This window comes from Anolis sagrei, chromosome 3, assembly GCF_037176765.1.
Source record: "Anolis sagrei isolate rAnoSag1 chromosome 3, rAnoSag1.mat, whole genome shotgun sequence".
NCBI lineage: Eukaryota > Metazoa > Chordata > Lepidosauria > Squamata > Dactyloidae > Anolis > Anolis sagrei.
The window spans coordinates 71,972,498-71,999,656 of record NC_090023.1 but is presented as its reverse complement, the minus strand read 5'-3'; the positions used below and the strand labels follow the sequence as shown (position 1 = coordinate 71,999,656).

Genomic DNA, 27,159 nt, shown 5'->3' with positions numbered 1-27,159 from the left:
CGTTAACACTTTCAAGTTTAAAGCAAAATTAGCTGCAACTGCACAGGATTAGAATAATGTTCTATGGATCACCCCCTTGGAAAGGGCACGGCAATGTAATAATATGCTAGACAAGAATCTGAGCTAAGTACTGCATAAGGAATTACATTTCTTTTTGCACAATACAGCTGGTGTTACAGCTAGTTTGCTTTTAAAATCTATCTGAGTATTTAAAGCATCTAATTACTCTCAAAGGTGTCAAAATGCTTCCTAATAATTATTAAGCTGAATGAAGGTTTTAGGCTTAAGGGAAGCAAGGGAGAAATAGAGATCGATGGCTTGGCTTCGGGTGGGAATGAGGAGGTAAGCAATTAAAATATTTTAAAATTTTACATTCTGCTTGCAATGCACAGCTTTGAGACATCTCTCCTTTCATCATAATCTAAAAGCAACCCAGAATTACTGAGAAAAGGCTATGAAGTATTTCTGGAAAGTTTAAATAGTTACACACTTTAATCTCTGACAAACATGTTACTATTCAGCACTATAATGTTTTTATTATCTTTCTTGTTGAGGTGGCAAAAATAATGACATGGAAAGAATAACATAAAAATCATTATATCTCAAACAGCAAGTTTCAGATATATAAAGCAAAAGATGCATCAGTCTACCAATACAGATAGGTTTCTATACAGATGCATGTATGTACAGAATTCTTAAAATGTTCTAATGCTATCATTACCTTTCATGAAACTCATATACATTATGAAAAAAATATTTCCCTGAGACAGCATTCCAAAAAGCCTTCTTGCAAATCTGAAATACCAGCACGTACTTTTAAAGTGAGATGCTCTGCAAGCATAAATTCAATGCAATTGCATAGGTCCACATCAGGCTAAATACTCAAGTAATGTTTTGTACTTTAATGAGCTGTTTTTTCCCCAAAAATATGGAAGGAGTGAAAATGTTTGTAACACATTATCATAGTTCATATGCAGAGGTAAGTTTAATCATGTATGCAACCCAAATGTTTATTTCCACTGGAAATGACCTAACAAAACCAAATTTCCATATGCAGATCAGGAGCTTTGGCTTGCGTCTTTCCTGAAAAACCAGAACCCTAAGTGCACAGGAAACTGTGTCTTATGCCTGAATTTTCAATGGAAAGCCAAAGCCAGAATTCTGGTTCCCACACAACAATAAAGAAAACCAAGTACAGAATGAGGGCAATTCTTTCATGCAGTTCTCTAAATGTTGCTGACTACATGTCTACATAGACAGTGGTGAGAGATGTTGGGTCTTACTGTCCAACAAGAACTGGAGGCCCACTTCCATCAGCAGAAGCATTCAAGCAGGCTTCCACACTATCCATCTTTAGGAAATAGTTGAAAACTTGGTTATGGAAATAGGCCTTTGAAAATTTATTTATTTATTTATTTGGGGTTCTTGTACCCCGCCCTTCTCACCCCGAAGGGGACCCAGGGCGGCTTACAGCTGCAAGGCGCACTTAGACGCCTGCTACACAAACAATCATCACAAAAAATATAACAGTACAAATTCCCACAATTCAACATTATCCAATAAAATCAGTAAAATGATAAAGTCAGCAAAAACAATACAAACCTGGATCTTCCTCCTACCCATCAGTGTACAATTAACTCAAAGATCTGTTTTGGTTCCATTTCGACAGTCCTGCCGATCTTACACATCTGATTGTCTTATTTGGTTGTCATTGTCTAATTGCCTGGTTGCCCAAAGGCCTGGTTCCACAGCCATGTCTTCACCCTCCTCCTGAAGGAGAGGAGGGTTGGTGCTGTTCTGATTTCCCCCGGGAGTGAATTCCACAGGTGGGATTGGTTAACACTAGCCAATGGATGAATGACTTCAATGGGAATGTTTAACTGGACAGGACTAGAACAGTGGCTGGGGTGTTCTTAAATGTTTTATGATGTACGGTGTAAGTATTTTTTTCTGTTTATTTATTGATTAATGTTTTTATGTCATGCTTAATGTGGGTGTTTTCACTTTTACCTTTATGTATTTTGCTTGATACTGGTTGTTCATTTAATTTATATTGTTTATAATATTATGATTATTTTGTTTTTACCGTCACATTGTTGTAAGCCTCTCTGTCCCTTTGGAGAGAGGGGAAGGATATACATAAAGAAGTTGTTGTTGTTAGAAATGATACTAGAAATGATTCAGCAGCAGGCACCAGCATGTGGATTGTTCAACAAACATGAGTGTTCTCTTATGCTGTCATGTGTGAAGTGAGTTGTAACTCTTGCATTCATTCTTGAAAAGCATCAGGCACTCATACAAACTGCTTATTAATGAAAGATACAAATACTAAATGAAACATTCCATATACCTCAGGGGTTTGTACATACCTGCAGAAAGATGCTAGTGTTTTATTCAATAGTAAGTACAGGCACAAGTTGTATTTTGTTAGAACTAGGAGTCCCATGTCATTTATGGCTGGGATTTTGGAACCTAACATACTTCTTCCCCAATATATCTATATCTTGCATGCTAATTTAATGTTAAGAATAGTGTCAAGAGTAATATAATTATAGCTGGCAACTGCCTCACATCCCTACCTTACAGATCTCAAAAGCAACCAACAACAGCTTTAGTTTTATGTCAGATTGCTAGTCCCAAAATCAGAGAGACTATGTTTGAAATCATGCAAGCAGTGCATCCAAGGGATACAGCAATTATTTCAATAAATCCCCCATCTTATGTGCAAAATTATATAGCTAATATTGTTATTTCAAAGCAAGAACATGTCCTCACTGAACAATTACAACACTTTGAAACTAGCATGGTTTCTTCCTTTGAAATCTTAGCTTGTGACTGAGTATTTAGGATTATCTGCTGTAGATCTCCAGTCTACTATTTTGAAACTACAGCATTAGAATTGGCTAGCAGAGAATTCAAAGTACCCTCACCAAATTTCAAATCCCAAAATTCCACGTATCGAAGCCAAGACTGTTAAAGGGAAGTTATAATTTAACAGCTACCCCACGCCCTTCCTCACCAGTTAAAACAAACAAACAAACAAACAAAAACCCATAGGCACAAGAACTCAGGAGCACCAGAATACGAAATATGATTTCTGTCTCAGCCCTACCAATGTTTCCCTTCCCCAAACCATAATGTCTGATACCTGAGGACATCTAGTAAACATAAAAGGACAAAATACAGAGGGATTGCTATATATTATAGACTCATGCCACCGTGAAAGCTGTAAAAACAACATGGTGTAGGGAAAAATAGAACACGGCTACAATGGTCCTTTCCACCTATCATTTCCTTTACTCTGTTCATACTACAATCATTTGTTGCTGCCAGCATCACATCTGGAAAGTACTGCCCAGTGCAGCTGTTTCAAGTGGTCAGCAGGCGATTATACAGTGGTCCTCAAACTTACAGAAAAAGGCAGAAATTTAAATTTCACTATAAGAAATAATAATTCTGGGGGTCAGCGAACTGAAATGGACTGGAATGGGCCACTTCACATCAGATGACCACCAAATCTACTACTGCGGACAAGAGGAACATCGACGAAATGGAGTAGCCTTCATAATTAATAAGAAATTCGCTAAAGCAGTGCTTGGATACAACTTAAAAAATGACAGAATGATCTCAATTCGAGTGCAAGGAAAGCCTTTCAACATCAGTGATCCAAATATACGCCCCAACCACAACTGCTGAAGAAGCAGAAGTAGATCAGTTCTATGAGGATCTGCAGGACCTACTGGATAATACACCAACAAGAGACATTATTTTCATTACAGGAGACTGGAATGCCAAGGTGGGAAGTCAAATGACAACTGGGATCACAGGTAAGCATGGTCTGGGAGAACAAAATGAAGCGGGACGCAGGCTGATAGAATTTTGCCAGGAAAACTCGCTGTGTATAACAAACACTCTCTTCCAACAACCTAAAAGACGGCTTTATACATGGACTTCACCAGATGGTCAGCACCGAAATCAGATTGACTACATCCTTTGCAGCCAAAGGTGGCGGACATCCATCCAGTCGGTGAAAACAAGACCTGGGGCTGACTGTAGCTCAGATCACGAACTTCTTATTGCACAATTTAGAATAAAACTAAAGAGATCAGTGAAAATACACAGACCAGTTAGATATGATCTCACTAACATTCCTAGCGAATATACAGTGGAAGTGAAGAACAGATTTGAAGGACTAGATTTAGTAAACAAAGTCCCAGAAGAACTATGGACAGAAGTCCGCGACATTGTTAAGGAGGCGGCAACAAAGTACGTCCAAAAGAAAAAGAAAACCAAGAAGGCAAAATGGTTGTCTGCTGAGACACTGGAAGTAGCCCAAGAAAGGAGGAAAGCAAAAGGAAACAGGAATAAGGGGAGATATGCCCAGTTAAATGCGCAATTCCAGAGGTTAGCCAGAAGAGATAAGGAACTATTTTTAAATAAGCAATGCATGGAAGTGGAAGAAGACAACAGAATAGGAAGGACAAGAGACCTCTTCCAGAAAATTAGAAACATTGGAGGTAAATTTCAGGCAAAAATTGGTATGATAAGAAACAAAGATGGCAGGGACCTAACAGAAGCTGAAGAGATCAAGAGAAGGTGGCGAGACTATACAGGAAGGATAGGAAGGATAATAATATCGAGGATAGTTTTGATGGTGTGGTGAATGAATTAGAACCAGACATCCTGAGGAGTTAGGTTGAATGGGCCTTAAGAAGCATTGCTAACAACAAGTCGGCAGGAGACGACGGGATCCCAGCTGAACTGTTTAAAATCTTAAAAGATGATGCTGTCAAGGTGATGCATGCCATATGCCAGCAAATATGGAAAACACAAGAATGGCCATCAGACTGGAAAAAATCAACTTATATCCCCATACCAAAAAAGGGAAATGCGAAAGACTGCTCAAACTTCGGTACAGTGGCCCTTATTTCTCATGCCAGTAAGGTAATGCTCGGTGTGGATCATAATAAATTGTGGCAAGTTCTTGGTGGGATGGGCATACCAAGCCACCTTGTCTCTCTCCTCAGGAATCTGTACAAGGACCAAGCAGCAACAGTCAGAACTGACCACGGAACAACAGACTTGTTCAAGATTGGGAAAGGCGTACGGCAAGGCTGCATACTCTCACCCAACCTTTTTAACTTGTATGCAGAACACATCATGCGATGTGCGGGGCTTGATGAATGCAAAGCTGGGGTAAAAATTGCTGGAAGAAACATTAACAACCTCAGATATGCAGATGACACCACTCTGATGGCCGAAAGCGAGGAGGAGCTGAGGAGCCTTCTAATCAAGGTGAAAGAAGAAAGCACAAAAGCCGGGTTGCAACTAAACATTAAAAAAACCAAGATTATGGCAACAGGAATGACTGACAACTGGAAAATAGAGGGAGAAAATGTGGAGGCCATGACAGACTTTGTATTTCTAGACGCAAAGATTACTGCAGATGCAGACTGTAGCCAGGAAACCAGAAGACGCTTACTTCTTGGGAGGAGAGCAATGTCCAATCTCGATAAAATAGTAAAGATTAGAGACATCACACTGGCAACAAAGATCCACCTAGTCAAAGCCATGGTATTCCCTGTAGTAACCTACGGATGTGAGAGCTGGACCTTAGGGAAGGCTGAGCGAAGGAAGATCGATGCTTTTGAGCTGTGGTGTTGGAGGAAAGTTCTGAGAGTGCCTGGGACTGCGAGAAGATCCAACCAGTCCATCCTCCAGGAAATAAAGCCCAGCTGCTCATTGGAGGGAAGGACACTAGAGACAAAGTTGAAGTACTTTGGCCACATCATGAGGAGACAGGAAAGCCTAGAGAAGACAATTATGCTGGGGAAAGTGGAAGGCAAAAGGAAGAGGGGCCGACCAAGGGCAAGATGGATGGATGGCATCCTTGAAGTGACTGGATTGTCCTTTAAGGAGCTGGGGGTGGTGACGGCCGACAGGGAGCTCTGGCATGGGCTGGTCCATGAGGTCACGAAGAGTCGGAGACGACTGAACGAATGAACAACAACAACGTAAGAAATAAAGTGCTGTGCAAAATATTACTAATCTTAAACAGGTCTAAAAGAAAGACTTTATAGCTTAAATATGTCATTTAATAGGGATTTCTTCTTAGCCACTTTATTCAAATGTTCCACCTTTTAAACAGTGAAGTTCACCTTTTCAGTTTATAGCTTATTGTAAACATACCCAGGTCATACTTTGAAATCTTCATTTCTCCTTTTTTCACTGTTACTTATAGAAAATATTTTGGGTGCTATTTACTTCAGATAGAACCTTACTCATTTCTTTTCCTTCTCTAGCTTTATATTTGTTATAGGATGCATCTTTCAAATTTCCATTCTACTGTTCTTATATGTTAATAGATTAACACAACAAAAGGTGATTTCCTGCTAGTCTGTGTAGTAATATGCACTCCCTTTGAACTGTAACAGCTCAATCTTTACAAGTTGACATACCTGCTTAGCAATGTTTGGTTGCAGAAAAAAGTTATTAAAATGTTTAAAAGTTGCTCTAGATTTCATTCTTGCATTTCCTAGGCTCTAGCACAAAATTCCTTTCACTTCTCATTGCAGATTTCATGTGTTTAAAACTACGGAGCTTTCAGTCATGGTATCAGTGAAACTATCAGCAGAAGTTTGTAGAATACACAAGCAGCTCAAAAAAATTGGGAGATCTACTCTGCAAAAGTACCTAGATTGTCCAAAAGAAAAGCAGGATTTTGGTCTTCCACAAGCACGTCAAAGGAGAAAGAAGAGGGATTCTCTACAGATGAATGACTTCATTCAACTTCTGATGATGCCTAAAAGGAGGTACCCCATCAATCCATCTAGGAGACTGAAGTGGACATGCAACAGTGCATCAGTGCTGAGATGAAAAAGACTATGCTAGAGTAGGAATAGTCAGACTGGCTGGATCAGAGTTTTGGATCAGAGTTTTCCCAGCTAATAGAGGAGACTCTATCAGAGCTCTTAGAGGAAGCTGAGGTCTCAAAGTTGTGGACATCTTAACTCAAAGATATGTGAATGAGCAACTGTCTGAAATAAGGAGCTCTCTGCAGCATCACAAGTCAAATAATAATCATTGTATGGATCCCCACAGTAATGGTGGCAGTGATGAAAATATGGCGAGTGCCTGTCCGAATAATTGGGTGAACAACATTAACATGATGATCACAATGTCTCAAATCCTTATAATAAAGACAATGTCAGTATTCCTTTATCCGATTTATGGTTGATGCACTTCTTTGGGCTTCACGCCAATCTACCATTTGTCCAACTATATGCTCCTTTGCTATTCTTTACTATTTCTGACCAAATAGCTTAAATTTGGATAATATTTTGAGTTATTCGTCAAATATTAGTCAAAATATGTCAGTATTGAGATGGGGAAATCTCCCAGGACTGAGATCCACTTAGTTATTAAATTATAGAGCAACCAGCCAAGGTTTCTTGTTGGATTCAGGAATGCTCTTGGTATCCAACATAAGGCCTTGAAGTAGATAAGAGATGAGTATTGAGAGAGGAAATATTTGTTAAGAATTCTAGCAGTTCTCCCCCAAACTCTACCAAAGTGTGTGTGTGTTTGTATATATATGTGTGTGTGTGTATGCCCTTGTGCATAATGAGTACCTTAAAAACAAAAGAACCAATGAACGAAATCACACTAAATTTGGCATCAAAACATCTCACAACACAAGGAGTGACCATCACTCAAAAAAGTATGATTTTGTCATTTGGGAGTTGTAGTTGCTGGGATTTATATTTCACCTACAATCAAAGAGCATTCTGAACCCTACCAATAATGGAATTGAACCAAACTTGGCACATAGGACTCCCATGACCAACAGAAAACACTGGTAGAGTTTGGTGGGCATTGACCTTGAGTTTTGGAGTTGTAGTTCACCTACATCCAGAGAGCACTGTGGACTCAAATCAATGATGGATCTAGACCAAACTTGGCTTAAGCACTCAATATGCCCAAATATGAACACAGATGGAGTTTGGGGGAAATAGACCTTGACGTTTGGGAGTTGTAGTCACTGGGATTCACAGTTCACCTAAAATCAAAGAGCATTAGAACCCCACAAACGACAGAATTGGGGCAAACCTCCCACACAGAACCCCCATGACCATCAGAAAATACTTAAGGCCATCCAATCCAACTCCCTTCATCAGGGCAAGAAAACATAATCAAATTCCTCCTGACAAAGAGCCATCCAGCCATAGATAGATAGATAGAGATATGATTCACACATGCAGAGATATAGTATCATAGATTCGAAAGGGACCCCTAAAGAAGGACAATCATATCTTGCATGTTCCAGGGTGGGCACACCAGACAATCTCCACATCAACACTGACAAAGAAACAGCAAGAAATACTGTTTACCCACACGCATAAAGAAATTACATATATTAGAAACCAACACTTTCTCATTACTTTATTTTCCAGATCAACAGACTGGGCCACAGCAACGCATGGCAGGGGACAGCTAGTGTGTTTGTGTGTGTGTGTGTGTGTGTGTGTGTGTATGTGTGTATTCAAGCACTGTAGTCTGGATAAGATTTTAATTTTTTAAAAATTCAAAGTATATTATTTTTCAAAATATAAAAGGCTAGATTTAACTTTTTTGTCACATAATATATCATATGCTCTAGCAAAAAAGTACTAATACAGGCAGTCCCCAAGTTATGAACAACTGATTTCCTGCTCTCCCCCCGCCCCAATTGATTTAAGTGTACTATGCACTATTAATTATATTCCCAGATTAGGCATCATTAACAATAAAGAGACTTAGCATATACTTCTACTATTACTTTGAAATCACAGACCACCAATTTTCAAAACCTGCAAAAGTAGTATTTTCTCCATTGTCCCATAGGAATTGCAAAAAGGGATCCCATTCATTTTTAAACCTATCTATTGGTTGTCTTTTAATAAATTCATTGTTCATTTCTGCAAACCCAACATCTTAATAATTTAGCCCTCAACTATCGGAATTTCAATGCTTTTCCATTTTGCGGTGTATAGGAGTCATGCCACTGTGTTGTAGGAGCTTCTGTTTTTTCTTAAACTGGTCATCCATGAAACCAAGCTGTGGCAATTCTGGTTAGGACAAATAATTTTAAGAATCACTTGAATCACGTCGCCAATCTTTTCCCAATATTTTGACACGCCCACCACATGAAATTCACATTTCCAACAACTATTTTTTGCTCCCCTACCACAGTTTGACAATTTTTATGGGGTTAATGCCACCAAAATATCTTTTTGTATAAAAATTATTTGCAATTATTTGTATAAATTTAAACTTTTCTGCCACATTTTCCCCATTTCTCTAATGCAATATTCTACCTAATATTTTGTACCACAACTTTCTAACAAACCTAACATGATAGATAAGATGGAACTGGGTTTTGGTTCAGGAGTTTATAATTATGTGGACGAGGGGGCAGAGATATTGCCAAAATACAACTATAATCTTTTTTTTTTAATCCCATGCAGCACAAAATGACCCATATATGTGAGCCACGAAGATCATGAAGAAGAACCAAGGCTTTCTACAAGGCTGAGGCTGCTGACTGGAGGAACTCTGTTAGAATTGGAAAAAGCTCTAATGAAATTTTGAATAAGAGAAAAAGGACAATGATTGGTGTCTCCAGTTTCTAAGGTTGAGACTGTTGTGCATGAACTCCAAAGTTCATCTTTTGCTGTAGACCTAGACTTGAACAGATGATTCGTGTCCTTAACCATTTTCATATGCAAAATCTTTTTCATCAAATAGATTATTTTTAATCCTCCATCGAACATCTACTATTATTCCTGAAGACGACAGTCAAGCTTAACGTCTGATAGTAACCACATTAGCTGCTACTTCGGAGACACAGTCTGCTACAGGAGACCTGCTACAGGAGACCTGTTCTTATCTCTTGTCCTGCAAGGCAATGAGTCTTCCTGTGAAACAGCATTGCCTCAGCATTGTTTGTCTGGCAAATACAGAATAAATACTAGCATCTTTCCCCAGAAGAAGTATTAATATGCAGACCAACAATCCTGCATGTTAGCATCTCTAATGCCAAAAGCAGCTGAAGAGCAGATATAACACAAAAATGTCAAGAGCATATCCTCTATATACTTCGCAGTGTGTGCTTAGCTACTATCTTTTACTTGGGAAACCTAAAAAATAATTACTTTTTTAAAAAAAAATGCTCCTTGTTGATCTATACAAAACAGGCACTCTACAGGACACTGGTAGCAAAGACACAGATTTATTCCATTACTGCTTAATTAGATCAAAGAGTCCTTGTAAACGTGGAATCATAGCAGTACCACCATCCTGAGTGCCAATCTTTAAAACATGAGATGCTATATAATCATTAGAGCATTTGCTTCTTTGATACAAAGAGATGTATTCCATACAAATAATTAGTTTCACATGTAGCCTAAGGTGTTCCAATTGCAAGAAGAAACACTACGCCTTACCTGCTCATGCAGGTGAAGCTCTGAAAGATGAAGATGAGGCTGAGACAGATTCAGATGAGGCTGACATAAGACAATCTTGTTGCTCTAGCAAAATATGGAGAGGTTGCTGAAGAATCAACAGTGCCACCAATGTAGTTATGGAAAACCATATACATATAGAATCATAGAATAGAGTTGGAAAAGACCAAAGGGGCCATCTAGTTAACTCCCCCGCCATGCAGAAAAAGAACAATCAAAGTATCTCTGACATATGGCCATCCACCCTCTGTTTATGTTTAAAACTTTCCAAAGAAGGAGCTTCCACCACAGTCTGAGGCAGAGAGGTCCACTGTTGAACAGCTCATACTGTCAGGAAGTTCTTCCTAATGTTCAGGTGGAATCTCCTTTCCTGTAATTTAAATCATTTGCTCCTAGTCCTAGATTCAAGGGCAATATATTTGTACATGGCTATCATGTCTCCTCTCAACCTTCTCTTCTGCAGGCGAAACATGCCCAGTTCTTTAAGACAGTTCTCATAGGGCATGGTCTACAGACCTTTGATCATTTTAGTCGCCCTCCTCTGGACACCTTCCAGCTTGTCAATATCTCTTTTAAACTGTAATGCCTAGAATTGGACACAGTATTCCAGGTGAGGTCTAGCCAAAGCAGAATACAAAGGCATCATGACTTCCCTTGATCAAGACACTATACTCCTTTGGATGCAGCCCAAAATCTCATTGGCTTTTTTAGCTGCTGTATCACATTGTTGGCTCATGTTCAATTTGTTGTCAATGAAGATTTCAAGATCTTTCTCACACGGACTGTTGTCAAGCCAGGCATTAGCCATCCTGCATATTTGCATTTCATTTTTTTTCTGCCTGAGTGTAGTATCTTACATTTGTCCTTGTTCAAATTCATTTTGTTAAGTTTTGGCCCAGCTCTCTAACCTGTTACAGTCATTTTGAATTCTGATCCTGTCCTCTGGAGTATTAGCTATACCTCCTAATTTGGTGTCATCTGTAAACTTGATAAGAACACCCTCTAAAACTTAATCCAAATTATTAATAAAGATGTTGAACAACACTGGGCCCAGAACCGAACCCTATGGCACTCTACTACTCAATTCTTTCCAGTATGAAGAGGAAACATTGGTGAGCACCCTTTGGGTTCTGTCGCTTAAACAATTACAGATCCACCTAATAGTATTGCCTAGCACACATCTGACTAGTTTTCTTGCAAGGAGGTCATGGGGGACTTTGTCAAAAACCTTGCTGAAATCAAGATATGCTACTTCCACAGCATTCCCTGTATCTACCAAACTTGTAACTCTACTGAAAAAAAGAGATAAGATTAATCTGGCATGATTTGTTTTTGAGAAATCCATGTTGACTTTTCGTAATCACAGCACTCCTTTCTAAGTGATTGCAGGCTGCCTCCTCAATGATCTGCTCCAGAATTTTTCCTGTATTGATGTCAGGCTTACTGGATAGTAATTGTTTGGGTCCTCTTTTTTCCCTTCTTGAAGATAGGGACCACATTTGTCCTCATCTAGCGTGCTGGGACTTCTCTTGTTCTCCAAGAATTCTCAAAGATTGTCAGTGGTTCTAAAATGACTATTGCTAGTTCCTTCAATACTCTTGGACGTAGTTCATCTGGCTATGGAGACTTGAATTCATTTATAGTAGCCAAGTATTCCTGGACTACTTATTTGCTTATTTTGGGTTTTATTTCCTCTATTACCTCATCCTCTCTGTATTGCTCAGGTTGAACCCCAATCTCGTTTTGGAAGAAGAATGGGGCAAAGAAAGTATTGGGTAACTCTGCCTTTTTCACTATCCCCTGTTTTACCACATTCTCCTCACAGAGGCCCTACTGTTTCCTTTTTCTTCCTTTTTCTACTGACAGAATTAAATAACCCCTTTTCATTGTTTTTAATCTCTCTGGCAAGCCTGAGTTCATTTTGTGCCTTAGCCTTACGAACCTTTCCCCTACGTATGTTGGTTATCTGTTTTAATTCCTTTTTAGTGATTTTCCCCCTTTCTCATTTCTTGTGCATGTCTTTTCTCAGTTAAAAGTTCTTTGGATATCCATTCTGGTTGTTTTACATTTCTCCTATTTTTTCTCCCTGTTGGAACTGTTTGCAAGTGTTCCTTCAGTATCTCACTTTTAAGAAACTCCCATTCATCATTAATTCCCTTCTCTTTTAATATTTCTATCAATGAAATCATGCTCAGTATTTCCATAAATTTCCTGAAGTTGGCTCTCCTAAAGTCTACAATGCATGTTTGATTTCTTTTAGTTTCACCCTTCCTTTGTACATCTTCCTGGAAGACCACAACATGGACCAGCAAAAAGTCATACAATTCTAAAAGTTAGCATTGCGGCTGAATGTAAGAGGCATAAATGTCAAGATTGGAACTGAATAAGTTGAGAACACCCTTGAAAACTCACCCAAACACCAAACCTTAGAAAATGACAAAGCAGAAGATGCCCAAATGAAGTGGTTTATTTTGAGCAGCTTTAATGGCAACTTGAAAGGATTGTTCCCAATAAAGCTAGAGCTGGAAAATATAGTTCTTCAGATTCTGATATATAAACTCTAAACAGATTTTGCAGTTTTGACAATTCAGTGGAGAATATAAAAAAAAAACAAAGTTGTTCTGACATCAGGCAAAACAAAACTGAGGTAATGGTAACTTGCTGACTGGAACATGCTCAGTGGTAGGATGGGGAAGGGAAATGAATGAGGGGTTGCAAAGCTACTTAAATGGAGTCTTGCACAGGCACATATACAAAGCACAGAAACTATGAAGAAAATATGTGGTTCTTCAGATTCTGGGATGTAAAGTCTTCGCAGATTTTACAGGTTTGAATAAAGTGTTGGTTTCCCAAAGAGAACAAACAGAGAATCCATCAGAGAGTACCAAAGTTAAAATAAAGATTCATGCCATAAAAATGAGAAAGCAAGCTGATGCTAATGAGAAGTTTTGTTTGTTTTTTAAATTCCAAGAAACAGGTAGGTTACAGCTACAATAATAAGAAAGAATATACACAGTGACAAGAGACACAGAGAAAGCAACTTGGCTCTGAGGACATGCATACTCTGAAAGCTGTTTCTCTCATGGTTGATGAAACCTAAAGGGAGAGTAGTTTTGATGCACGAGCAGTACAGAGAAAAGGACAACTTCACATCAAAGCTACACAACAGGATGTCCAGTGCTGTCGACTGCAAGAGACAAAACATAAAAAATGGGAGGTTAACCAAATACAAGATCATCATTCTGACTATTCATTGGTACATAGATAGAAATATGTTTTGAATTTCTAATTTGAGGATTCAGTGCTCAAACCAAAAAGGGGAGCTAGACAGAGAAGGATAGTCCATTTTAAGGGGGGGGGGGCTGAAGGAAGAAAACCATTTTACCAAGTTTTCACTGGCTTTTCTCTCCCCCCCCCCCCCTTCCCATGTCATACATGGTTGTTTCCATGACGGTGACATGGGTGGGGGGAATAACAGGAAAACAAAGGGGAATAGTTTTACTTCTTCAACCTCCCCCCCCCCCATAAAATGGACTAGCATTCTCTCTCTAGCGCCCCCTTTGGCCTCTGCCCAGATACTGTAACAGTACTGATGATTCTGATGTGACAGGGGTCAGTTAAAATCACAAGCCAATGTCAATTCCAAAAACAACCCTGCTCCTTCAGAGATAAACATGACTGAACTTCTCAAGTCCAAGTAAACAGAACTCAAAATCATGCTGCAGAACTGTACATAAGTCTGTTACGAACAGTATTTACATTTCTTAATTTAATTTCAAAGACTGTTAACAGACATAGGGAACTGTACCAGGCAAGACTCCAGGGGCACACAGAAATGAACATATAGACAGTGACAACCGTGAATGACCAAAATCCATTCCCTACTGTCACATAGACATTGTCTTCTATTCTCTCAAAAAGCACAATCTATAGTCCAATGGCCAATCAAGCTAAAAGTAGTTGACCAATAAGTAAACAAAAACAGCAATGTCTAGAAGAGTCAAATGAATCCAGCAAAAAACTGGAGTTAGACTTCTGGATATTTCCAAAATTTATTTTTGATAATTAAAAAATGGACAACGTAGGCCACCGTGGGGGCAACACTTAGCCCCTACTACAGCTGACATGCACTTCATTAGCTCACATGTAAAACTCGTGAATGTGGACCTTACTCTTCAAATTCTATCCCAATATGAACTGAATGTACTCCACAAAACAAAGTGACATAAGATACCTGAAATTAGAAAGCTACCACAACAGAAAAAAGCCATGAATTCATAGAAAAGTATCTTCTATTGGGTCAGACAGTAAGTACATACAAAAACATAGCTTTACGTAGCACCATCTCTTCAGAGTTTCTCAGAGACTGCATTTCAAACCACCTGCAACCAAACCCTTTTAACTGGAGATGTCAGAGAGTTAAACTAAAACGTTCTTCATGCAAGGCACATATCTGATCAATTTAGCCTTAGTTTGAAAAAAAGTGGTTTAGGATGAGTTTCAACTTAAGTAAGTGCCTAAAACAAAATTAATGCAATTGCACTGGCTCACAAAGAAAAGAACTAAGCTAAATACCAACAATAAACTGATCAGCTTCGATGTGGTGTCTCTATTTACCATGGTCCCGGTAGCAGAAACCAATGCACTAATCAACCAGAAGTTCCCAGAAGACATCACAGCTCTGCTTCACCATTGCCTCACCACAAGCTACTTTCAGTGGGACAATGAATTCTATGAACAGAAAGTTGGAATAGCTATGGGGAGCTCTTTCAACCCAGTCATAGCAAATTTCTATATGGAGCGCTTTGAAAAACAAGCCCTGGAAAAAGCAACAAAAAAGGCCACGATATGGTTCAGATATGTGGATGACACCTTCACCATTTGGAGCCATGGAGAAGAACAAAACAGGTTCCTGGACTAACTTAACAGCATCCACCCAAACATCCAATTCACCATGGAAAAAGAAAATGAAGGAAAACTGCCTTTTCTAGATGTCTTAGTCATCAGTAAACCAGATCAACAATTGGGTCACACTGTTTACAGAAAACCTATACACACAGACAGATACCTACATAAAAACTCCAACCATCACTCAAGTCGAAAAAGAAGCATCATTAAAACCCTGGTAGACCATGCAAAAAGAATCTGCAAACTCCATCTCCTTCAAGATGAACTGAACTACCTAAACTGGGCTTTACAGAGCAATGGATACTCCACCACAGACATCAGAAGAGCTGCAAGACCAAGAACAAGCCATGAGAGTAAAGAAAAAAAAATCCACCCAGAGGAAAAGTGTTCTTGCCATACATCAAGGGAACCACTGACAGCACTGGGAATCTGATGAAGAAACACGACATACAAACAATCTACAGACCCACTAAGAAAATCGAACAAATGCTACGTTCAGCAAAGGACAAGAGAGATCCACAGAAATGCTGGACCACTCTAATAATTATCATGTCAGACAACACAGAGAAGCCATTGAAATCCACAAGTATGTGGACAATTTCAACAGAAACAATGAAAATGAACAAAATCTGGCAACCAGTATTTAAAAACTCTAAAATTAGAACAGTAAATAAAGAACAAAACTCAAACACAGGGGAACTCCAGAGAAGAAACAATCAGGAACAGCTAATCATCTCTCAACAAAGAATTCCCCCAGGAAGTCACAAGGCACACCTAAAAACTGTCAGACCATCAAATGCTAGTCAAGGTGGCCAATTGAAACATTCACACCTAGCTCCAACAGACAAGACTTCTTTCTTTTATCCTGGACTTTCCACGGATATATAAACCCATTTTTTCTAGTTTCCAACAGACCTCACAATCTCTGATGATGCATTCCATATAGATGCAGGAGAAACTTCAGGAGCGAATGCTTCTATAACATGGCCATACAGCCTGAAAAATCTACAACAACCCAAATAAAATTATAATCTTACTATTTTATGAATATCAAGGTCTTCCAAGTATCAGACTAACTATCAATCTAATAAAATTCATTACAGATTACTCAAATTCCTATTGAACAGCTAAGAATCTGTGGATTCTTAAGTATTTCACTTGCTGAATGGCAGAAAATGGATAACTAACTGGTCGACAAATCTCCTGAACCATCTATTATATACAAGTTGTGGTTCTTCCATCCATGACTTGGCATCAATAACAACATCTACTCTTTGGACCAGGCACAAAGAACTGTTTCTATGGTAGATACTCCTTTGTCTTTACTTTCAATGTTCAAACTGCCACTAAGTCATTAGGCCTGTGCGATCAATGGAAAAAAAAAGTTTTAATACTCATTACAAAATTAGGGGGTGCAGAGAATAGTTTCTAAACTGTTTCTAAAATATTGTTAGGAGTCTGTATCATAACTATAAAGATATAACGAATTCTTCATTACTTTTGTTAAGTAATTGTGCAAGGGGGGGGGGGATTCCATCCCCCTCTATTCTGGCAGGCAGGAAAAGCATAGTCAAACCACCCCCAACAAATGCCCATCAGCCTTTGAAACAACAAGAGGAAACTTACTAGATAAACTTTACTGCCTCTCAAGTTTGCCTACCTCAGAGGGTTGATTCAACTCTCAACAATCTCCTCCTTTCATCTCAAAATACCTTTAGAGAACAAGCATGGAGAAGGAGGAGGTGGTGGCACAAGATGATAAGCAGAATTCTGGGAAATGAAGTTTAGGAAGGCGAGGACTCCTGTGACAGAGAATTCAAAAGCCCTGTCCTAAACTACATTTTCCAGTAATCGATTCCCTTCCCGTGTTAAAGTGCTTGGGTTTTCCCCTCTCCAAGCTGGAGAATTTACTTTTAAAATGGAGGTGCTGCATTGCTTCCACATCAACAGGACATCCCCCCCCCCCCCGCCGCCTCTTTTGGGGAAAAAGCCGTGTTTCTTCCTCCACTCTGGCCTCATCACCCTCCTCTGGGCCCTTTTGGGGTACCAAACCCAGCCCTTTTGGGGGAGATGCAGTGCCTGCGTCAAAGACCAGGAACCATTTATGAATCTGAAAGTCATAGGTCAATGTTTTGAATCTTAAGTTTTTTGCATGGGAGCCCTTGTGTTTCTTAATATTGCTTCATATGTACAAATCTAAAGAATTAGATCTGAAAAATAAATTTAAAATGAAAATTTTCACAGCCCTAAAAGTCATCCTTCTTTCTGTTTAACACTGACCTATCCTACGTACGGAAAGGTCTCTAATTTGTACTCAGTTTGGTGCAAAACTACTTAGGTCAAAACGTATGTCCCAACTGTCACCTGTTGGGAAAATACATCACTTAATTCTGTTTTAAGAGGATTCAGAAGCAATAAGCACAGATAATGCTTAAAGGTTTTTATTAGTAAACCACACAAGATTACAATGCTTTTAGCAGTTGGAAACCTCTGAAAGGACAAAAAGACATACTTCTAGAGCAAATTGTCCACTACCACTTTCCCTAGAACTGCTCTAAACTGAGGTTGATTTGTCAGCCATGTTCTTGGGATACTTGTATCATCATCATAGGTGATAACTTGTGACTGAGTATAATTGGTTTCTAGAGGTAGATCTGTAAATGAATGTGAAGATCTATTCTGGATCCACATGGTCTTTCACATTAAGGACATAGATCTTCTGATGGAAGGTGGTCACAACAAGGGTTTGCTTGACATGCTTCCTCTTCTTTTCACCCAATATTATTCAAAATCCATAGTACCATTAGTAACAGTTGACATCCAGCTACAACGTTTGAGTGTCAGCATTTCCCAGTTCTGGGTGTTTATACTACATTTTAAAGGTAAGCTAAGCTCATCTTTAAATATTTGTGTTGCCAACCGACATTGCATTTTCCATTCTTAATCTGAAAATAAAGTATCTGCTTTGGGAGAAGGTGATTGGACATTCAGCGAAGTGATGGCTTAAATGCTTCTTCCAGAATGCTGATGTTTATCTCCCTGTCTCCCTAAGAAATTTGTAGGATAATTTCAAAGGCAATACTGATAGAATCTTTCCAGAATTTGAGAGTGACATTTCTAGATGGTCCATGTTTCACAGGCATACCATGGAGTTGAAAGGACAATAGTTTTATAAACAAACATCTTGGTATCCCTTCCAATGTTCTGATCCTCAAACACTCTATGCTTCACTTGAAAAAATAATACACATACAGAGCCCAGTCAGTATTGTATTTCGGGATTGGTGTCGACTTTTGTGGAGAGATGGCTGCCAAGGTAGCAGAAATGATCAACCTTTTACTAGCATTACACCATAAAGCTGTAATCTTAATTAGCTGTATCATTAAGCTGTAATTGCTGGCATGACAGAGAGATTGGTTTTCGCCTGCTGGTAGAGCACTTTTGTTTGTTTGTATTTTTAATGTTAAGTGAAAGACCAAGCTCTTCATATGCTTCTGCAAAAGCGCCTTGTAGGTCTTCCTCTGAATGAGCACAGAATACATTATCATCAGCATACTGAAATTCTATAACAAGCTGTTTAGACCTTACTTTTGGCTTTCAGCCTGCTGAAGTTAAAGAGCTTGCCATCAATCTGAAATATGATTTCCACATCAGTGGGAAGCTTCCCATCATCAAGGTGTAGAATCATACCAATGAAGATAGCAAATAAGGTTACAGCAATACAATAATGCATTCTTGCTTGACATCTGAACCCACTTTAAATAGGTCAATTTGGAAGCCATGACTGTCCAAGGCTGGCTGACATTTCAACATAGAGAAGATGCAAGATGATCACAAATTTATCAGGGCATCCCATTTTCAAGAGGATGGTCAAAAGAGCATTACAATTTACAGTGTCAAAGGTCTTTGCCAGGCTGATGAATGTCAGATACAAAGGATGATTTTGTTTCCTGCATTTTTCTTGGAGTTATCATGTGGTGAAAATTATATCCACTGTTCCTATAAATGGGCGGAAACCATTTTGGGATTCTTCTTAAATAGGTAGGAGGCGGTTGTGAGGATTTTTGCAAGGGTATTCCCAATGGAAATTAAAAAGGAGATGCCTCTATAGTTTCCATAGTTTGTTCTTTCATTTTTTTTTAAAAAAAAAGAGTGATGAGAATGGCATCACTGAAGTATGTTTGCATCTTCTCAGTCGTCCATATATACACAAGAGATTTCTTAAAGCCACAAAGGTCATTTATGGCCCAACAAATCATGGTATACATTATCTACGTTCATTACAAAACCAAAATTCTAAAGGACAAAGAAATCTATTACTTTATGTTTGAAAGTGCATTACCATAACCTCCTTAACCACAGCTCTAATGTGGCTGAAGCGGTTTTCCTGCAAAAACACACAACAAGAAACCAGAGATGGGCTTGCAGTACTGCTTAGTTTGGAGGGAGTCAGTAAGGTCAGTAAGCAATTAAAACTTAACAAAGTGAATGGACCTGATGGGATATCCGTTGGAATCTTTAAAGAAGGTGGGCCACAACTGACACAACAACTCCACAAGCTCACTTATACTCGTGTATAATTTGACTAATGTACAGGGTGGGGTAGAGGAAATGCATGTTTTTCAAATGGGTAGTACACTGAAAGGAGAGGGGTGACGGACTTCCCCCTCCACCAGCCAGCAGTAGAGACATTACTGTTTCAGTAGCCATAGCACTGGGGACTTCAGAGCACTGTGTGTTTGCGGTGGAGCAGTTTTATAAAAACCGTGAATCCGTGGTGACTGTACAATATCTCTTCAGACAACAGTGTAGCGTGACATGAAGCAATACCCAATCGCAACACTCTACTGAGATGGGTTCATGCATTCCAGATCACAGGAAATATGAAGTGTATGGATGCCAGAAAACATGGAAGCAGTGAGGCAGGCAATTCTTCTGAAGTCGGTCCCAAGGGGCACGTACTTCACACAATATTGCACTTCCATGTGCACAAGGTAATGATTGTGCAGCAGTTGCCTGTCAAAGATTTTGCACAACGCAGAGTTTTGTTAGCAAATGCTTGCCATTTTAACTGAAGATGACAATGCTGTACTGATGAGCGTTGAAGCACATTTTCACTTGTATGGTTCAGAACTGTAGGTACTGGGCAGCGGATAACCCATAAGAGCTGCACCAACCACCTCTCCACAGCCCCAAGGTCACAGTATGGTATGGGTTGGAATCATCAGTATTTTTTGCAGAAGTGGATGCCACTGTGACAGTGATGTCCACATGCCAAGTTGCAATGTTAAATGAATTTGTCCACCTCAATATGTTAAGAAGTGGACTTCCTCTGGGAATATGGTTTCAACAGGACGGTGAAATAGCATGCATGGCAAGACCACTGATGGCCATGGTAAAACGCATGCTCCCCCAAATGTGTAATGTCCCAATTTGGCATATTGTATGGCACCCATGTTCATCTAATTCATCGATTTGTGTTTTATTCTTCTGGGAGTATCTGAAAGCCTGGGTGTATGAAGGAAAACTACGCAGAGGACTTAAAATTTGCAATTTGTAAAAAAAAAATCATGGCTGACCCATTGCAATCATTACTGTGTGAAATGGGTAACTTTGCGCAGCAGCTCTGAATGTGTGTCTGGAATGGCAGATGACAAGTTATGCATATTTCAAAACCATGGGGATATTGATATGATCCGTGGATAAATCAATATGATCCAAGAATAAATCTGTGTAGAGAGGCCAGCTAATTGCTGCTGGCCCCACCACTACCACCACCACAATTTCCTACCCAGCCATGTGGTGCTTCTTCTTAATTCTCCCAGGACAGACTGAATTCACACATGTAGAGTATCTGCGCCTGCACAGGCTCCAATGGAAAACTTCCCAAGTTTAAAACCAAAGTTTTGGTGGTAACCCCGTCCAGTCCCCTCTGCAGATCATAAAAGCCACCCTGTGTGCATACTCTGCATTTCCCATGTCGCAAAGGCAGCGAGAAAGGAGGAGATTTGATCTGAGGGGAGACTGGGAAGGTTTGTGTGAATTCATAGAGTACCACTCGAAGAAACATGATTATAGGTGAGTAACCCACCATTTTCTTCGTGGACTCTGTGAATGCACACATGTGGAGACTAGCAAGCTCCTGGAGGTGGGAGCATAGAAACCTACACCTTTCACGAGGACCAAACCTACTTTATTGTAAAATCAGCAAAACACAGCAGTCCTGTGGGCTAAACACGTGTTTAATAGGACACAAGGAGGCCCTACAGTGTAAGTAGGACAAAGTAAAAATACAGAAGAGATACATGTCATCACAGTGGCAGTCAACAAGCATCAGGCCTAGGAGAAAAGACATGTTTGGTTCCACAGGTCAAAGGGCACACAGACCCAGAACTGGAATATGTATCACAATGCATAAAACATTGGGCAAGGTATCATAGATGCTAGAGCATCAACCAGATAAGGCACATGTGAAGAAAATAGACGAGAGAACAATCTCAGCACTGTTTCATCTTCCTCACAGGGAAGAGCCGAACAGGATGGTGGAACAATCAGTAAGGAAAAAGAAGAAAGCAGCACAGATGGGGGACCAACAACCATATGGATCCATAAAAAACAGAGAAAATGGTGCAGCGTATTACCAATATAACACTGATAGCAGAATCAGTATCAATAATAAAGCTTTCAGTAGAGACACATAACACATGCAAGTGCATCATTTAAGAAACATATGAAACATATAGGTACAAACTTAAGGTGGACAGGTCAAGATAATAGACCTGTCAAAGGCTGTATCTCTCCTAGATCTAGTATACAACCTATAATGGGAAACAGAAGTCAATGGGTTGGACCAAATCGCTGCCTTACAGACTAAGTCCAAAGGTATGCCCTTGAGGAATGCCGTGGACACAGCCCTGGTAGACTGAGCCCTAACTGAAGGAGGGGGTGGGCAATGGGCAAGTTCATAGCAGAGCTCAATTGTCGCGGCAATCCAATTGGAAAGACAGTGAGAAAACACAGGGAGTCCCAGCTTGTCAGGGGCATAAGCCACAAAAAGCCTCTGGGTTTCTCGGGACAGACGCATTCTGTCCGGATAGAAAAGAAGGGCTTGACGAACATCAAGAAGATTAAGTCTCTTTTCCGTCAGGGAGACGGATTTTGAAAGAACGCGGGAAGGACAATGTCCTCATTGACATGTAAGGAAAAGACAACCTTCAGCAAAAAGGTATTGTCTGTACAGAGAACCACTCAGTCAGAATGAAACAGGAGGTAAGGCTCGTTGACCCATAAGGCTGCAAGCTCGAAAGGCCTATGGGCTGAGTTGATTGCGACAAGAAATGCCACTTTTCAAGAGAGGGGGCGGAATCATAGAATCATAGAGTTGGAAGAGACCTCATGGGCCATCCAGTCCAACCCCCTGCCAAGAAGCAGGAATATTGCATTCAAATCACCCCTGACAAATGGCCATCCAGCCTCTGCTTAAAAGCTTCCAAAGAAGGAGCCTCCACCACACTCCGGGGCAGAGAGTTCCACTGCTGAACGGCTCTCACAGTCAGGAAGTTCTTCCTAATGTTCAGATGGAATCTCCTCTCTTGTAGTTTGAAGCCATTGTTCCGCGTCCTAGTCTCCAAGGAAGCAGAAAACAAGCTTGCTCCCTCCTCCCTGTGGCTTCCTCTCACATATTTATACATGGCTATCATATCTCCTCTCAGCCTTCTCTTCTTCAGGCTAAACATGCCCAGTTCCCTAAGCCGCTCCTCATAGGGCTTGTTCTCCAGACCCTTGATCATTTTAGTCGCCCTCCTCTGGACACTTTCCAGCTTGTCAACATCTCTCTTGAATTGTGGTGCCCAGAATTGGACACAATATTCCAGATGTGGTCTAACCAAAGCAGAATAGAGGGGTAGCATTACTTCCTTAGATCTAGACACTATGCTTCTATTGATGCAGGCCAAAATCCCATTGGCTTTTTTTGCCGCCACATCACATTGTTGGCTCATGTTTAACTTGTTGTCCACGAGGACTCCAAGATCTTTTTCACACGTACTGCTCTCGAGCCAGGCGTCCCCCATTCTGTATCTTTGCATTTCATTTTTTCTGCCAAAGTGGAGTATCTTGCATTTGTCACTGTTGAACTTCATTTTGTTAGTTTTGGCCCATCTCTCTAATCTGTCAAGATCGTTTTGAATTCTGCTCCTGTCCTCTGGACTATTGGCTATCCCTCCCAATTTGGTGTCGTCTGCAAACTTGATGATCATGCCTTCTAGCCCTTCATCTAAGTCATTAATAAAGATGTTGAACAGGACCGGGCCCAGGACGGAGCCCTGCGGCACTCCGCTCGTCACTTCTTTCCAAGATGAAGAGGAAGCATTAGTGAGCACTCTCTGTGTTCGTCCACTTAACCAATTACAGATCCACCTCACCGTAGTTTTTCCTAGCCCACATTGGACTAGTTTCCTTGCCAGAAGGTCATGGGGGACCTTGTCGAAGGCCTTACTGAAATCCAGGTACGCTACATCCACGGCATTCCCCGCATCTACCCAGCTTGTAGCTCTATCGAAGAAAGAGATCAGATTAGTCTGGCATGACTTGTTTTTGATAAATCCATGTTGACTATTAGCGATGACTGCATTTGTTTCTAAGTGTTTGCAGACCACTTCCTTAACAATCTTTTCCAGAATCTTGCCCGGTATCGACGTGAGGCTGACCGGACGGTAGTTGTTTGGGTCGTCCTTTTTTCCCTTCTTGAAGATTGGGACCACATTGGCCCTCCTCCAATCTGCTGGAACTTCTCCCGTTCTCCAAGAACTCTCAAAGATGGTTGCCAATGGTTCCGAAATGACTTCCGCTAGTTCCTTCAATACTCTGGGGTGTAGTTGATCTGGCCCTGGGGACTTGAACTCATTAAGAGCGGCCAGGTATTCCTGGACGACTTCTTTCCCAATTTGGGGTTGGATGTCCTCCAATCCCTCATCCACTCCATCTTGCTGAGGTTGAAGACTCTCTTTTTGTGAGAAGACCGAGGCAAAGAAGGCATTAAGTAGTTCTGCCTTTTCCCTATCCCCTGTCAGCATTGCCCCATCTTCTCCTCGAAGAGGTCCTATCGCCTCCTTGTTTTTCCTTTTTCTACTGACATAAGAATAGAAGCCCTTTTTATTGTTTTTAATGTCCCTGGCCAGTCTGAGCTCGTTTTTTGCTTTAGCCTTGCGGACCTTTTCCCTACAGGTGTTGGCTATTTGTTTGAATTCTTCTTTGGTGATTTCTCCCTTTTTCCACTTCTTGTGCATGTCTCTTTTGTGTCTTAGCACAGTTAGAAGTTCTTTGGACATCCATTCTGGCTTCTTTGCACTTGTCCTATTTTTTCTCTTTGTTGGCACGGTTTGCAATTGCGCCTTGAGTATTTCACTCTTGAGAATTTCCCATCCATCCGTAGCTCCCTTGTCTTTTAGTATCTGTGTCCACTGAATGCTGCTCAGCGTTTCCTTCATTTTTTGGAAATCAGCTCTCCTAAAGTCCAAAATGCGGGTTTGACTTGTCTTAGTTTCGGCCTTCCTTTGTACCTCAAATTGCAGGAGCACATGGTCACTTGCCCCTAAGGATCCTACCACTTCGACCGCATCTATCGTCGCCAGCGGTTCAAAGGGTGGAGCAACCAGGCGAGACAGGCCAAGGTCAAGGCTCCATCCTGCTGTAGAAGGATGAGTTGGAGGATGCAGGTTGGTATAGCCCTTAAGGAAGGTCTTTACCAGGTGGCTGTGGAATAGGGACTCCCCACCGAGCTGCTGGACATGCCAGGAAATCACTGCAAGGTAGGACTTCAAAGATGACAGCCAAAGATTCTTTTCAGCCAAGATAAGGAGGAAGTCTAAGATCGTCAGTATCAACAGTGGAAGAGTCGGCTTGCCTCGAGCCCAAAGGAATTCTCGAAGGCGAGCAAAACGATAAGAGTAAGCCTTGGTGGTTGTCGGCTTATGAGCAGCCCGGAGGATAGCCAACTGAAGGGATTCTAAGGGGCAATCCTCCACGCCGTTAGGTGAAGAGACTGAACATCTGGATAGAGAAGTCCGTTCATTCTCGTGAGCAAGTCTGGTGGAGGGGGTAGCAGGTAGCGCTGGCCTCGAGCCAGGTGGAGAAGAAACGGGTACCAAGTCTGTCTGGGTCATGCCGGGGCCAAAAGGATGCAGTCAGCTCGGGCAAACTGGATTCTCTCGGGCACCCTGAGGATCAGTGGGAACGGTGGGAGGATGTAAAGGAAGCCCTTCGACCAGTCAAGAAGCATGGCATCTCCCAAGCAGCCCGACATCGGGTCCGGAGGCAGGTGGACTTCGTACTGAGGAAGCTGGGTGTTCAGGGGAGACGCGAAGAGGTCAACATCTGGGCGACCCCAACGCTCGAAGAGGGTTGCAACTTTTGTCGGGTGGAGCATCCACTCATGGGAGGATGAGCGGGTTCGGCTGAGGGAATCGGCTTTGGTGTTGAGGAAGCCGGGCAGGTGGAGGGCACTGATCGATACAAAGTGTCAGGACACCAACGCCAGAGAGTCAGGGACAGCTTCAGAAGCTTTTTGGTGCCCCTGCCACCTTGCTTCTTGATATAGTATATGGACACGGCGTTGTCTGTGAGTATATGAACCAACTTGTTGGTGACCAGAGGAGCAAACGCCTTGAGGGCCTTGAATATGGCCAAGAGTTCCAAGTAATTTATGTGGTGAGGCCTCTCTTGCGGAGACCAGAGGTCTTGGATAGCGAGCTCTCCTGTGTGGCATCCCCAGGAAAACATAGAGGCGTCCGTTGTTAGGGTGACCGAGGGCATGGATGAGACATCCACCATGCCAGGGAGTTCCATATTGACGTTGGTACCAAGAAGACTTTGGAGTTGTGCTCTCAGGATGGATTGAAGTGGTCTAGAAACCAGCGCTGAAGGGGTCAAAAATGCAGTCTGGCCAACGGCGTCACCATCACCTTTGACAGCATGTGACTGAGAAGAACCTGATGGCACCTGGCCGTGGACATTGGTGTCGACCTGCAGTTTTGGACCTCTAGGCAAAGAGCGAGGTACTGTATGGGTCAGAGAATCAAACATGGTGCAGATGAACTTTATCGATGTTGTCAGTGTCAAATGGGGTTTCACAGCATTCAGCTGAAGACCGAGGGTATCAAGCAGATAAAGTCGTCTCGACGTGTGAGCGAAGAAGAGTCAGCGACTAGGACACATGAAACCAGTCGTCTAGGTATGGGAAAAGCCAGATGTTCTGCTTTCAAAGATAAGCAACGACCACTGATACGCACTTTGTGAAGGTTCTCGGCATGGTTACCAGACCGAAGGGAAGAACGTTGAAGTGGTTAGATGATCGACTTGGAATGACAGGAAGCGTTTGTGGCTTGGTCGAATGGACAAATGGAAATACACATCTAGGAGATCGACGGATACGAAGAAGGGGAAGGGGAAGAAGGGGAAGGATGGACGATACCATCACCATTCTGAACTTTCTGGATACGATGTGGGAATTTAAGACTCATGGGTCGAGGATCAGATGTAGCAAACTATCTGGCTTTGGTACAGTAAAGTATCTGGAGAAGAACACCAGACAAGGTGGCTGACGAAGCTGTTGTAGTTTTCTTCAATGAAGGAGGACGACCGAGGGAGGGGTTTCTTTTTTGCCGGCGGTTGAGCAGCAGGCAGCACAGTGAGAGAGTTACCCGAAGTCAGGGAACTGGGGAAGAGGTTGATGCCGTCTGAACTCAGCGAG

The 27,159-nt window shown here is 41.1% G+C and overlaps 1 protein-coding gene and 1 long non-coding RNA gene across 3 annotated transcripts in view; one reads left to right on the top strand and one right to left on the bottom strand.

Annotated features, from left to right (window-relative positions):
- DYRK1A (dual specificity tyrosine phosphorylation regulated kinase 1A) overlaps window positions 1–27,159 on the bottom strand; it is a 107,808-nt gene that overhangs the window by 34,591 nt on the left and 46,058 nt on the right. The window lies entirely within an intron of this gene.
- On the top strand, window positions 7–10,021 carry LOC132771853 (uncharacterized). Its single transcript, XR_010909651.1, has 3 exons — window positions 7–342; window positions 6,576–6,812; window positions 9,507–10,021. It is a non-coding gene; the product is annotated as an uncharacterized lncRNA (long non-coding RNA).